Consider the following 14,131-nt stretch of genomic DNA (forward strand, 5'->3'; position numbering starts at 1 on the left):
GTGAGTTCTTATATTTTGGAGGGGGTGTCATGAATCCTTTAGACAAGACAATGAAGATTGTGCAACCCTTTCTCCAGAAAGATGCATATATATACAAATGCAACATTTTGTACTTAATTGTAGGGATTTATAACTTCTTTAAATGCTAATGGAGGAAATACAGCAGAAATGGTTTGTTTCAAAATGACTATTGATTTATGAGCAGGAGAGTGAAATTATTACATTGGGTTTAGGGACATTTTTCTGGCTTAGGGAAATTATCCTGATAGCAGTATAACTAAAATGATTTGAGCCAGGAAAGAACTGAGTAGAGAAATATAAAAATGAAGACCATCCGGACTAGAAAGGCAGCTGTAGGAATAGAGATTAAGGCCATAAAAGGAAGATATTGCTCATTAAGTAACTGAAGATGAGTTTTTTAGTCAATGGCATGCAATGAATAATTTTCTGTGTGCATTTTAATTTTTATATATAGTGTTCCAAATATTTTAGGAAGTATTCTATGATATCAGAGGTTATGTAGTTAGTTATGTGAGAGGCAGGATGACTTTAGTAAAGTTTTAGAAGGGGCTATTGGAAATGAGTTTAGTTTATAGGAGATGCAACAAGGAGGGTTAAAATTTGATAGTGTTATCAAAATCTTCAAAATGGTTGGGATTTGGCAGGAAGGAAGATTTTGCCTATAATATTCAATGAAAATGTATATTTTTAAGAAATTTTCACTTACTTGTTCACTCATAGCTTATTTAGGTAACTTGGTTCTTTAAAAGGTATTGTAAAATAGAAATTCTGATGTGTAAAGGAACCACATCGGTGAGGAAGAGATAATGAACTTGGGAAAGTCCTTACCCTTGAGGAAGACAGCTATTAACCAGCAGAGGGAGTATGTTAACTGGATTTTCAATAGTGTTAACATTTCTCACACAGGAGTCTGAGTAATAATGAAAAGCTTTACTATCATAGGGTAAAAAATCAAAATTATAAATGTGCCATCTAGCTTGGCAACTAGGATTAATGACATCCTTTTAGGAGGATCTCTGCATTGTGCTTTTATGAAATTAGACATGAGGCTGAAATTGGCAAACTGCAGAAAATGTAATACATATTGTCTTATTCATATTTACCTTTGTGGTTTATTTACCTTTATTTACCTTTTTGTCTTCTGCTGGCCTGAGAAGGGATGTATGATTTTTTAAGAGCTCAGATGTGGTATTGCAGATGTTCACGTTTTTGACAAAAATATTATTCTAGTACAAAGAATACTTACCACAAGGGGAAAATAATACCTTGTAATTAAAGGAAGATGAGATTTTCAAATAGGTGAAACTCAACTAGTAAAATTTTTGTATGAATTTCAGTTTTGTCTCCTTTAAGAAGAAATTTGTAAATCTGGTATATATTATTACTATAAAATTAGGCTTGCCCAAACCAACTGGTTAAATAAAGTTAAACTAACTTAGCAACAGTTTAATTAATAATAGTGTAATCATTCTAGAGAGAAAATAAAGCAGTGTACGAATTTAACTAGAGAATAAGTAGATGCAAAATAAGTAAGTAAACAAATCAAGCTTAAAGTGTTGGTGGTGAAAGAGATGGAAAGAAAGGGCAAAAACACGGAAAATAAAACTGGGGTAAAATTAGTATTTTTAAGACCTAATCTATAAAGTTTATACATTTGCTGAAATTGTGCAGAAATTTGACTCTGACTTCTTTGTAGTAGAAAATAAAATAGGTTACACGATTTTCTTCTTTCAATTGAAAAATTTCAGAGCTTTATTGACATAACTCAACATAGTTCACACACACTGCAAGTGTGCATTTCAAAGGTTTTTAGCATACTTACAAGTACGTGCACTCACCCCTGCAGTCAGTTTTAGAATATTTTTATCACCTCAGAAAGAAACCCTGTAAACTTTAGCTTTTACCTCTCTATCCTTCAGTCTACTCCTTACCCGTCAGCCATAAGAAACCATAATCTACTTTCTGTCTCTATGATGTATTTCATTCTGGATTTTTATGTGAATGAAATCATATGATATGTGTTTTTTTTTTTTTTTTTTTTTTATGACTGGCTTCCCTCACTTAGCCTAATCTCAGGTTTCATCTATATCATAGTGCTATCAGTACTCCATTCCTTTTTGATGGCTGAATGATATTCCCTTATGTGGACAAGTCTCATCCATTGATGGACATTTGGTTGTTTCCACATTTTGGCTATTATGATTAATGCTGTCATGAAAATTTTGTACGAGTTTCTGTGTGGAATGTGTTTTATTTCTCTTGAGTATATAGCCAAGACTGGAATTCCTGGATCATATAGTAACTTGTAGGTTAGTCCTTTGAGGAACTGCCACACTGTTTTCCAAAGTGGCTGCCCCCATTTTGTATTTCTCCCATCAGTATATCAGGATTCCAATATTTGCCAATGCTTATTATCTAATTTTTTTTTATTGTGGCCATCCCAGTGGGCATGAAGTGGTATCTCACTGTGATTTTCATTTACATTTTCCTGATGACTAATGATGGTTACATGTTTTTTAATGATTATAGGATATAACTAAATAATTTGCTTAATATCATCTATCCATATATCTGCTATGTACATGGACCTGAGTGAACTTTATGTTATGGGTCTTCATGAAGAAAACTCTGTATAATACAGGGGAGAATCTCCTCTAAATATTCCTACAGGCAACAAAATAATATGTCCCACAGGATAAAAAGCATGGCTCCCTGTCGGAGTTGGGAGATTTGAAATACTGCAGGAAAGATTAGAATTTAGAACTGTGTTTTTTAATTAGGGCTACCTTACGTTTCCTTTAATGATGTTGATTAACAGCTGCTAAACAAACATGTGTTTCCTCCAAAGCACATCTAGTGAGCAGTTGAGATTCCCCTTTATTTGTCCTTGTAGGTGTGCTAGTCTTGCCTAATATAAGTCAATAAATCTATTTACTCTGTTCTGCCTGAAATTAAAAGGAAAACAAGTTAAGCCTGCTTCGAAGAATTCATTCTAAAGAACACGATTCCTATTTTTCTTTCCAGGAATCTTTTGTTATCAGCTGGCTCTGCAAAGATTATGAATCCTGTCTCCTGCTGAATGTCCATCCCATTAGAAACTCTGTTTCACTATGCTTTTATCCACTTTAGACTCTATGCTGATCTTTCCAGATCTCTACAGTTGGGTTGAAAATAGTAATGGACAAAAGCCCTGGGAAGGATTCATCCCCTCAGGTGTTTTTGCTGCTGGGACTCAAACAGGGCTATTTTTCTGTGTCCTTTTCTTAAAATTGCAGCAGAGCAGGCCGAAACTATGATATTATTAAGAAAAAAAAGTACTCTCTTCTCCCCTCAAATTAAACCCCGTGGTATTGAATTAGCCCCTGGAGGTGGCTGAAGAGGGATAGTGCATCTGTTCAAGAATTAGCTGCTTTACAGTTAATAAGACTGCATCTGATGCTATATTATTCCCTTGTCAGAACCTTATAAATCATTTCATAATTTTGAAAGAACTGCAGGAAGTTGTAATAAAACTTTGCTACTCTCATTAGCAGCCCTTTGTTACCAACAGTCTCCTCTAGCTTTGAGGACTTGATCTTTTGATGATTTATTTAATGTGTTCTAGATTCTCTGAGTTTGGCAAAGAGAAGCTACATTTAAAAAAAGTCCCTAACTGCCCTCTTTGTGAAATTTATGGGTCTCAATCCCTGTACTATAAATTTTTACCAAGCACATGAAAACAACTCAGAAATGTATAAAGATTTTGCTAGATGGCTCCCAGCAGACATTTGAAATAACCGGGCAAAATTGTTCTGATTGTGTCACTTATACCAAATACATAATTGTACTTTCTTCTTAGAGTCACTTTTAACTAGTGGGGCGAACTACATTTAATCAAAGCTAGATTAAAATTTGTGGATCTCCTTGGCATTAATAAAAAAAATATATAAGTGGTTTGACTAAGAGATAGACCGAGGTAAAAAGAACAGATTTATTTCCTAAACATTTTTATAGTTACCCAGTAACAGCAAAGCTGTTAATTAAAAGTGTCATCGATAATAAGAAAAAGAAAATGAAGCCACTCGAAGCACATCTCAGAAAGTCTCCTTTTCATCACATATTTGGTTAAATCTCATTTGTTTTTTTCCTGGCAGCTCAACAGAGCAGAGAAAAAATAGGGAAGGGAGGATTTTTCTTGTGCCAGAGTCACCATTTCCATGGCTCAGTCAGCTCTCATTTGTCATCATCCAATCAGTCCATATGCCCTGGCTTCGACGACCCTCTGTTCCTAGGACCTGCTTCACGGATGTGCAACCAGTGCAGGCACTCGGAGTTTAAGGCTCTGCAATTGCCATCTTCAAATTCTTCGTACTTTAATCTTTGCATTTGTGCTCTGGGAGTGAAGTCTGATGGGACAATGAAGTATGAGCCCGGGGCGTGGAGCCGTGGTTCAGGTGAGGTCTTGCCTTTGGCCACGCCGATGCCTTCCCGGGACACATGCTCAGCCACCTGCTCTCCTGCTCTTCCCAGCAGCTGCCTCGTGGCCTCCACCCCCAGCAGGGGGATTGGGCATGGGTGCAGGGACAGCTGGGGTTGGGTGTGCTCCCTAGGTGCCCAGCTGCATGGAGCTGTGAGGTCTTCACGCTCCCAAAAGGGCGCAACGTTGAATAATAAGTAAAAAGACACCAGGACAGGTCAAGAGACAGACGGCAAAAGCAAGGAGGGAGCTTACTGCCAGCTCTGTGAACACAGAAATCCTGCCTTTTCCTTTTACGCTGTGCCTTGGAAATTACGTAGCTGGCCCTGTCTGTTACGCCGTGATTCTTTCCATCTCACTCTTGCTATCAGGTGGTTTTCTTTTGAAGTGTGTGAAGAGAATAAAAATAACATGATATTTTCCTTGTTTTTCCCCCCTGATGTGTCTGAGCGCTTTTATGGGGTTTTTTTCACCGGTCAGATCTGAGGCTTAAGGGCTCCGATGACCCTTTCGTACAGAGGCCATTGTCCGAAGGACTCCAGGATTAATGTCTTTTTGAATGGGTCTATTAGATTTTTTGTTGTTGTTGTTCAGGTAATTCAAGGAATCATTACATGAAATATTTTTGTAGTGATTCTAATGTCCCATACCTATTTTTGTTACTGTTGTGTTGATTAGCAACATAACCTTCTGGTCTGAAAGACATACTTCTCAAGTCAGGACAGACAGGCTTGCCCATTGGTTTTCTTATAGTTTTTGATTGGACTACCTCCCCACACTGGGTGGGTAAGTCCTGGGGTGAACTGTTCGCAGTGATCACTGAATGCTTTTCTCTTCTTGGGCCCCATAAAGTAAAAAAATAGCCATGTTACCCTACAGATCACTCAGAAAATACTTTTTTCAGATATGACCTAGCTCCCTATACTGATATGCCCTAGAGCAAATGATTGTAATTGGCAAAATTTTATTACTGTCATTATTTACAGAGGGACAACATCACATATGCCAAGTTAAAATAGGTGTCTTAAAAAAAATTGGGTAGATACATTGAGCTTACTTAGTTTAAAGAGTTGGAAGCCGAAGCCGGGCAGTATTTTGGTCTTCCTTTTCTGAAGCTCTCCTGGAGAGAATGCCGACAGCTCTCTTAACAACTCGCATTTCTTTATAGCTATGGCCACCCCGTACTTGCTTTGTAATGTTGGTGTGGTCTAGATTAGTGTTTCACAAACTATCATCTACACACCTTCACCGTCCCCTGAAGTTAATCCCTCGTAAAAGGGGGCCATGACTAGAAAGTGGTACACACACCAACCCCCTTCTAGGAGGATCCCAGCATACACCAGCCCACTGAAGCCTTTCAGTAGGCCCATAGTAAAATGTGTTTAACATATTTTTTAAAGATTGTATTTATTTATTTGAGAGAGAGGGAGAGAGCACGAGCAGGGATGGGGGTGGGAGGGGCAGAGGGAGAGGGAGAAGCAGACTCCCCTGCTGAGGAGGGAGCCCTTCATTGGGCTTGATCCCAGGACTCTGGGATCATGACCTGAGCTGAAGGCAGATGCTTAACCGACTGAACCACCCAAGTGCCCCAGGCACCGCATGTGCTTAATTTTTTTTTTTAAGATTTTATTTTATTTACTTGAGAGAGAGAGAGTGACAGAGAGAGCACAAGTGGGGTAAAGGGCAGAGGGAGAAGCAGACTCCCTGCTGAGGAGGGAGCCCGATGCGCAGCTCGATCCAGGACTCCGGGATCATGACCTGACCCGAAGGCAGACGCGCAAACCACTGAGCCACAGGTGCCCCAACATTTTTTTTTTTTTTTAAGATTTTATTTATTTATTTGACAGAGAGAGACACAGCGAAAGAGGGAACACAAGCAGAGGGAGTGGGAGAGGGAGAAGCAGGCTTCCTGCTGAGCAGGGAGCCCGATGCGGGGCTCGATCCCAGGACTCTGGAATCATGACCTGAGCCGGAGGCAGAGGCCTAACGACTGAGCCACTCAAGCGCCCCGCCCCAACATTTTTTAATATTGGATTTTCCAAACTGATTTGATCATGAGTCACATTTTCCCCCATCAGCATCTATTAACATTTGAGGGCAGAAGCAAGTGAGGGTGAACCTTTTGGTAATTGCTGGTCTAGACAGTTGGAATTCATTGGGGGTGGGGGTGGGGAGCTTCACCTTTAACTAATTTGATCTGCAGGATTGTAAAAATGTAGGGGGACTCGGTGATACCCGAAGATGTCAGAGTGCCTGGAATGCAGAGGTGTTTGGTTCAGATCTAGTTGGCCGTAGTTGTATGGTGCAAGAAACTAAGAGTCTATATAAAAAAGATAATATCATGAAGTGGATCCTCTGAGGACAAATGTGTCTGATATGGGAGCAGAGATGACTCATCCCAGTTCTCTCAATAATATTTGTGCCTCTTCTTATGGGATGTGAGGGGTAGAACCTGAAGAGCATTTTGAGAGATTATGCAATGTGAATTAAAATTGGCTGAATAATAGCCCCCAAAATATTGGGTACAAATCCCTGGAAACTGGAAATGTTATTGTTTATAGAAAAAGGGTATTTGCAGATGCAGGTGTGATAACGATCTCGAGATGGGGAAATTATCCTGGATTATCTGGGTGGGCCTAATTGCAGTCCCAAGTGTCCTAATAAAAGATAGGCAGGAGATTACACATAGAAGAGGAGGCAATGTGACCAGGGCGGCAGAGTGGAATGCTGTGGCCATAAAGCTAAGTATATTAATTAGGGTTCTCCAGAAAAACAGAACCAATAGGATAATTATAGGAATTGACTCAGGCGGGTACGGAGGCAGAGAAGTCCCACAATCTGCCTTCTGCGAGCTGGAGAACCAGGAAACCCTGTGTTATATTTCAGTCCAAGCGAGGATCTGGGGGCTTATGGTGTAAATCCAGTGTGAGTCCGAAAGCCGGAGAACCAGGCAGGAGAAGATGAACGTCTCAGCTCAAGCAGAGAGAAGGAATTTGCCCTTCCTTTGACTTTTTGTTCGATTCAAGTCTTCAACAGAATAGATGATGCCCACTCATAGTGGTGAGAGCAATCTTCTTTACTCAGTCTACTAATTCAAATGTGAATCTCTTACATAGGCACCCCCACAAAACACACCCAGAAATAATGTTTTACCAGCTGTCAGGACATCCCTTAGCTCAGGCAAGTTGGCACATAAAATTAACCATCACACCGAAGAAAGCTGGCAGTCACCAGACGCTGGAAGAGGCAAGAACAGATTCTCCCCGAGAGCCTTTGGAGGAGGTGTCACAGCAGTGACACCTGCTGACACATTGGTTTTGGTCCAGGGATACTGATTCTGGACTTCTGGCTTCCAGAACTGTGAGAGAATAAACTTCTGTTCTCCTAAGCTACGTAGTTAGTGGTAATTTTTTGTAGTAGCCATAGGAAATGAATACAGTGAATAATGAGAGAATAGTTAAGGCTTTCAATTTTTACTTTATTGATCTGGGCTTTAGACACCCTTTTTCTTGTTTCCATAAAACTGGAAGATCAAGGGATCTTTAGCATTTCTTCAGATTTGGAGTGAAGACTTGTATCTATCTTGGCTGATATTTCAGGATTCTCCAGGAGGCCATCATTCCAGGAAGAGAAATACATGAGAAAGTAGGTCTTGGAACCCATAACTGGAACAATTTCAGTTGCCCTCTAGGTGGAAGGAAGAGGGTATAGTAATTACAATGTGGATGTATTTTCTTGCTGGCCAATTTCCTTGAGAAGTTCCCTCTCATTCGATGTGACTCTGTCCACATCATCTAGGGAGAGCAAAATCAAAATGGAAGCTAGTTATTAACAAGGATACATACTCTTTCATGGGATCTGACTTGAATATAAGATCAGAATCAGTTGGGACCGATGGAGATAATTAACTAAAAACTGAAGGATAACAAGAGAAAGACAGAAAATATCTGATTATCTTTTAGCAAGAATTCGTGAGGAATAAAACCAAATGTGGACGTTTTCAAATTTGTGGTGATTAAGTAGGAGTACACTGGAATGTCATTTGACTCAGAAAAAACATATCTCTACAGTCACAACCACATAATGATATTTAAATTTTATTTATTTCTAAACTCCCACTCACGCCACAAAGCTGCCTCCAATGCTGTGCCATCTAGTAAGAGCAAAACCTTCATTTCCAAATCAGAAAGGCTTAGCGCGGCTCAACTGAATGGATGAGTGCATAAAATGGTATTTATTTTAGGAGGTGAGACTTCGACTTCATGAATACTAAGGACTGTCCCTTGACTGAATTAGCAGCAAGGAAGAACCAATCCAAGTGCATTGATGCCGAGAATGGTTTGGTCTCCTCATGTCCAGAGCAAACCCCCAGGGGCCCACCAAGCTGATTTTGTCACATCTGAAGTCCAGGAGCCAGGTGTCAATCCTGGGTCTTGTCACACATACAGGACTGGGATCACCGGCCAGTGGTCATTTGAAATGGAAATGAAAACGCTTCCATGCTCCATTGGCTCAAAACTGCCTGTTTCGAGCTTTTCTGGCATGCTGGCTCTTGCCTTTATTACCCTGTCCCTGAACCCTCCCTGTCACACAGCCTCACTTTTGCCTTTCAGACTGTGATTTAGAGACTGTCTGTGCGTTCTGATTTCAGTCTGGGCTGAATCCCCGGACCAATTCTTCACCTACAGTGAGCTGGCCTTAATCTCTCCCCTTGGCTAAATTGTAATTCTCGATGAGGCTCACCACTGTTGTTATTTCTTTTCATTGTGACACTCAGCTTCAAATCCTGATAATTGGGAACTCAGCATATTGGGGACTAGGAGGGATCGTAATTTTTCTGTCTTTCTCATCAAATATTAAGCTCAATTATCTTGCTCCCATCACCAGCAATTATATAGGCTCGCATAAATTTATACAGCCGCAGTAGTCATATTGCCCAACCGAATGTCTGGCAAGTATAAATGTCCTTGTCAGAGGCAATTTACAGCTTGATTCAGACAGACATGCTCCTCAACCAAATCTCTTTCCCCTTGACTCTCTGGAAGCCTAATTAGAAAACTGTAGAAAACTGCATGTGAGGACAAATAGAAATATAGTTGCTATATTAAAGGAAGAGAGAATTAACAAAGCAAAATGATTATTGCTAACTTCCTTGGTGGGTGTATGTGTGTGTGCGTGCTCATGAAAGAGGTTGGGGAGACAGGCGGCAGGTCATTTTCCTATGTAGTTGGGTCAGCTCAGTTAAAAATTCTTTCAATAAACAATAGATATCAAACATTTATTAATGATACAATTAGACTCTGTGCAAGGCATTGGGGACGTGCTCGTGAAAGAGGTTGGGGAGATAGGCGGCAGGTCATTTTCTTATGTAGTTGGGTCAATAAACAATAGATATCAAACATTTATTAATGATACAATTAGACTCAGTGCAAGGCATTGGGCATACATTGGAAAAGTAAGACAAAACCTTGCCTCGAAGGAGCTGGTTGTGTGATTTTTCTTTGTTTTTGGTGACCTCTCCCTTGTATTTCATGGGGCAGATCATGGGTTCCTTAATAACTTAGATCCAGATGACTCTGGAATTTTGAAAATGAGTTAACACAGAAGGGACTATACCTTACGTGGGCCATTTGATATCATCCTTAATGTCTAGATTGTATGTAAGTTTAAACAGTTTTTGTCCTTATTCCTCCCTTTCAGTCTCCAAGCTTTAAAACATAATCTAGACGGTACCATTGAAGGCTAAAATAGACAATCCACTTATTTTCTACAGCCCAAAATAATTAAAGAAAAAGCGGTCTAATATTTTTTCATTTCCTATGCTTGAAATAGTTGCAGAGAAAAACAGACAGTGGTCTTTTCCTGAGGTTTTGTCTATTTGTCCTGGGAGGTTCTGTGCCTTTTGGTACTCGGCGGGTCTATAGTGTATAAAGTATATTTGGTAAATAGTAAGATAACAGAAAAAGGCATTTTTTAACTTGCCCAACTTATTAAAGTTAGACAGCATTTAATGAGACCCTGATTCTGAGAAAAAAATTGCCCTATTGGTATTGTTTTCCATTATAGTTTGTTCACTTTCTGTGCTTGTTTAGTGACTGCCCCTTAAAATCCTTCCATTCCTCACACATTTAGTGGCATAATGCAGAGAGAATAGTAGTCAGAGTAGAAATAATAATCCTTTCCTGCTTCACACCATTCTTTGCATTTCTGGAGGACCAGTAATGAACTGCATTTAAAAGCAGAGTGTTCTTCCTTTGAAGAAAGATTGGGTTTGGAAACCATCAGAGTAAAACTGCATTTTTTCTCAAAGATAATGTCTTCCTGTTTCCTGCCCTAAACTTTCCTGAAAAACATTGTCAGAGTTTAAAGTAAATAGTAAGTACCGTCATTCTAATAACTCCTGCAGGTAGGTCACATTTTCTCTCCAAGATGCACCCAAAAGTTGCATTTTTCGATTCAGAATTTTATAATGTTTTTGAAATCTTATCTTTTTATGAGTGTTATTCAGAATGTAAAAATGGCAGCACAGGTAATGAGATCCATTTTGAAGTGAAATATTAAGTATTTCACTCAGGAGGGATTTTATTTGAATTAAATGGATTCATCATAAAGATTCATTGCCATCAATTTTATTCCTACAAGGAGTACATTCTTATTGTTAGAAATCACCTTAATATAGACACTATGCGGGGCGCCTGGGTCGCTCAGTCGTTAAGCATTTGTCTTCGGCTCAGGTCATGATCCCAGCGTCCTGGGATCGAGCCCCACATCGGGCTCCCTGCTCAGCGGGAAGCCTGCTTCTCCCTCTCCCACTCCCCCTGCTTGTGTTCCCTCTCTCGCTGTGTCTCTCTCTGTCAATACATAAAATCTTAAAAAATATATATAGACCCTACACTATTCAGAAAAATCAACTGTTGAGTTTTATGAGGTACACTGCATTATATTGAAAGCAGGAATAGTGTGGTTCCCCCCACCTACATATTTTATGTCTGCATCATCACACAATAATGATCTGGTGATTTTAATTTCCATCACTTATTGGAGCAAAAATTTCAATTTCATTTGGTGGTGAGCTATTATGATACAACAAAGAATTAAAGGCTATTGTGATTTTTTTTCTATAAAACATTAGGAATTTTTAAAAAGGAGCGGATTTCGGAAAATTCCTGTTTGAGATGTTGGGTTGCATTGAGGCTGAAAGTTCCTGTTACTATTTTAAACATACACAATAGGATGGCAGTATTATGTCCACATGTATCAGTAATAATTAGACATAGAGATGGGTTTCAGTCCATTAGCACAATCTCTCAGATGCATTAAAGAAGATAAAGCCAAACTCTGTTTCCTTGATTCTAAGATGCATATTATTTTCACTTTTAACAACTCTGAAACTACAAAATATCTTAGGCACAACAGACATGATCGGCGTGTCAAGGCAACACTTGTGATATCACTTACTTGTGATGTCGTCACTCACTTGTGATGTCGTCATTCACTTGTGATGTCATCACTCACTTGTGATGTCATCACTAGGCTGTATAACTTGCCTAGTGTTCCTGGTGGTTCGATGCGGCAACAGCAACCCTTTGCTGTTCCGGTCAACAAATCATTAAGGATCATTTGAAAGAAATCTAAGTCTGCACTGTTTGAAAACCTTCTGTTGACATCTTAGGATAAGTTTAAGAAAACACTGACATCAAACCTTATCAGAATAAGTGTCAGCAGCTTGGAAGGAAATTCTGGAGGCAAGAATGAAACTTTAATAACTGTCATCTCCCCCATCCTCTTGATGGCGCACAGGAGAAATATATCGAAAAACGTGAATGTGAACATCTCTGAGTAAAAAGCCATTCAGAAACATTGGATTCTGAATGTGAAGAAATTTTGTTTTAGGCATACCTTTAGATTTTGCTTATATTCCTTTTTTAAAAAATATATGCACATGGTCGATAGATATTAACAACCAATTTCTAAATATTGGTTTTGTAAGAGTTATTTCAAGAAGTGCAAAATTATAGTTCTAAGTAATAAATACATTATTTTTATACATTATCTTTGTTTATATTTATTTGTATTATACATTGTATTTATTATTATATACATATTTACACACTAATTAGCAGAGTTTTTTTTCTTTCACAGTGTTAACTAATATAATGGTGCATATACAGACAGTGATGGTCTTAGATTAAATGAAATAATCCTTTTAGGAGACACACTTGCAAAAGCAAATGATATGATTGGAAAATAAAAGGAAGGAAAAATCGTAACAAAAAAGGTGGTATAGCCTTATAACACAAAATAGTATTCAAAGCACAAATCAATGAATGCTGAGATAAGAATTTCATATTGATAAAAAGGATAACCTACCAAGAAGATATACTATCAAACTACATTCATGCAACTACACAGCCTCAGAAAACAGAAAACAAAAATAGAACTACAATTAAAAAAAAGGCCAAATCCATAATTGCAGCTACAGAACTTAGTACACCTTACTCAAATTCTGATAGATTGATTTATTAATACAACCCACAAATATATGTGGTTGAATGTCTATTCTGGGCTGGGTATTGTTCTAGATTTTGGTAAAATAACTTTTATCGAGTAGCATTTACTGAAATCAGAGCTTGCAAAAAGGGAGACTTTGAAATAAATCCCCACAAATACGGAAAACTTATCAAATGGAAGCCTAAGAGTGTAAATGGTATACAATTTAATTTAAAAATTCTGTAACTGCATTTTGAAATGTGTCAATTTGTGTAAGAACAGAATCTTTTGGTGGAATTACCATTTGAACTGGACACATTCATGTTCTTCCCAGGAATGGAGTGAGTTTGTGACACATAACAATTTGTGACATCTAAAGTTGGTTAGATATTAAAAAGTAATTCTAAATAAACATGTATGTGAGATGTTTTACCTTGCAAAATTTATTTAAGAAAGATCCTCTGAATGATGGCAAAAAGTGAGTATTTGTGAAAATAATTAGGATGAAATAGTTACTTCAATTAAATATCAGAGGAGAAATATTCTCATTCTGTTGAATTGGGTTTGAGCTGAACAGATTTCTCAAAATCTGTAAGGAGATAATCTTCTAAACTTAAAATATTGTAGTTTCTCAAGAAGAGCTAATTGGAGATGTTAACAATTTCAGATTTATTAACCATAAGAATGCAAATTTTGGGGTGCCTGGGTGGCTCAGTCAGTTAAACGTCCTGCTCTTGGTTTAGGCTCAGGTCATGATCTCAGGGTTGTGAGACTGAGCCCTGTGTGGGACTTGTGCCTAGCACAGAGTCTGCTTGAGATTCTTTTCCCCTCCCTCTTCCTCCTCCTCCCCTTTTGCTCCTCCCCCCATGCTCTCTCTCTAAAATAAATAAATAAAATGTAAAAAAAAATAATGCAAATTTTAAGAATTATAAGCAATATTATGAGAAATTTAAAATATTAAGACCATGTGGAAAAAATATTTTTAAGAAAAATACTGGTGACATGACAGTAGAGAGAGATACAGCTAAGAAATGGATTAAATTATCTCAGTATGTACGAAAATTAATTATTCTGATTTTTTTAAACATTCAGATAGTACAAAGCAATCCTTTTTGCTTGAATGCATGTGTATATAATGCTAATTTTATTTTTATAAAATAATTT

This window comes from Halichoerus grypus, chromosome 6 (genome assembly GCF_964656455.1).
Source record: "Halichoerus grypus chromosome 6, mHalGry1.hap1.1, whole genome shotgun sequence".
Classification (NCBI taxonomy): domain Eukaryota; kingdom Metazoa; phylum Chordata; class Mammalia; order Carnivora; family Phocidae; genus Halichoerus; species Halichoerus grypus.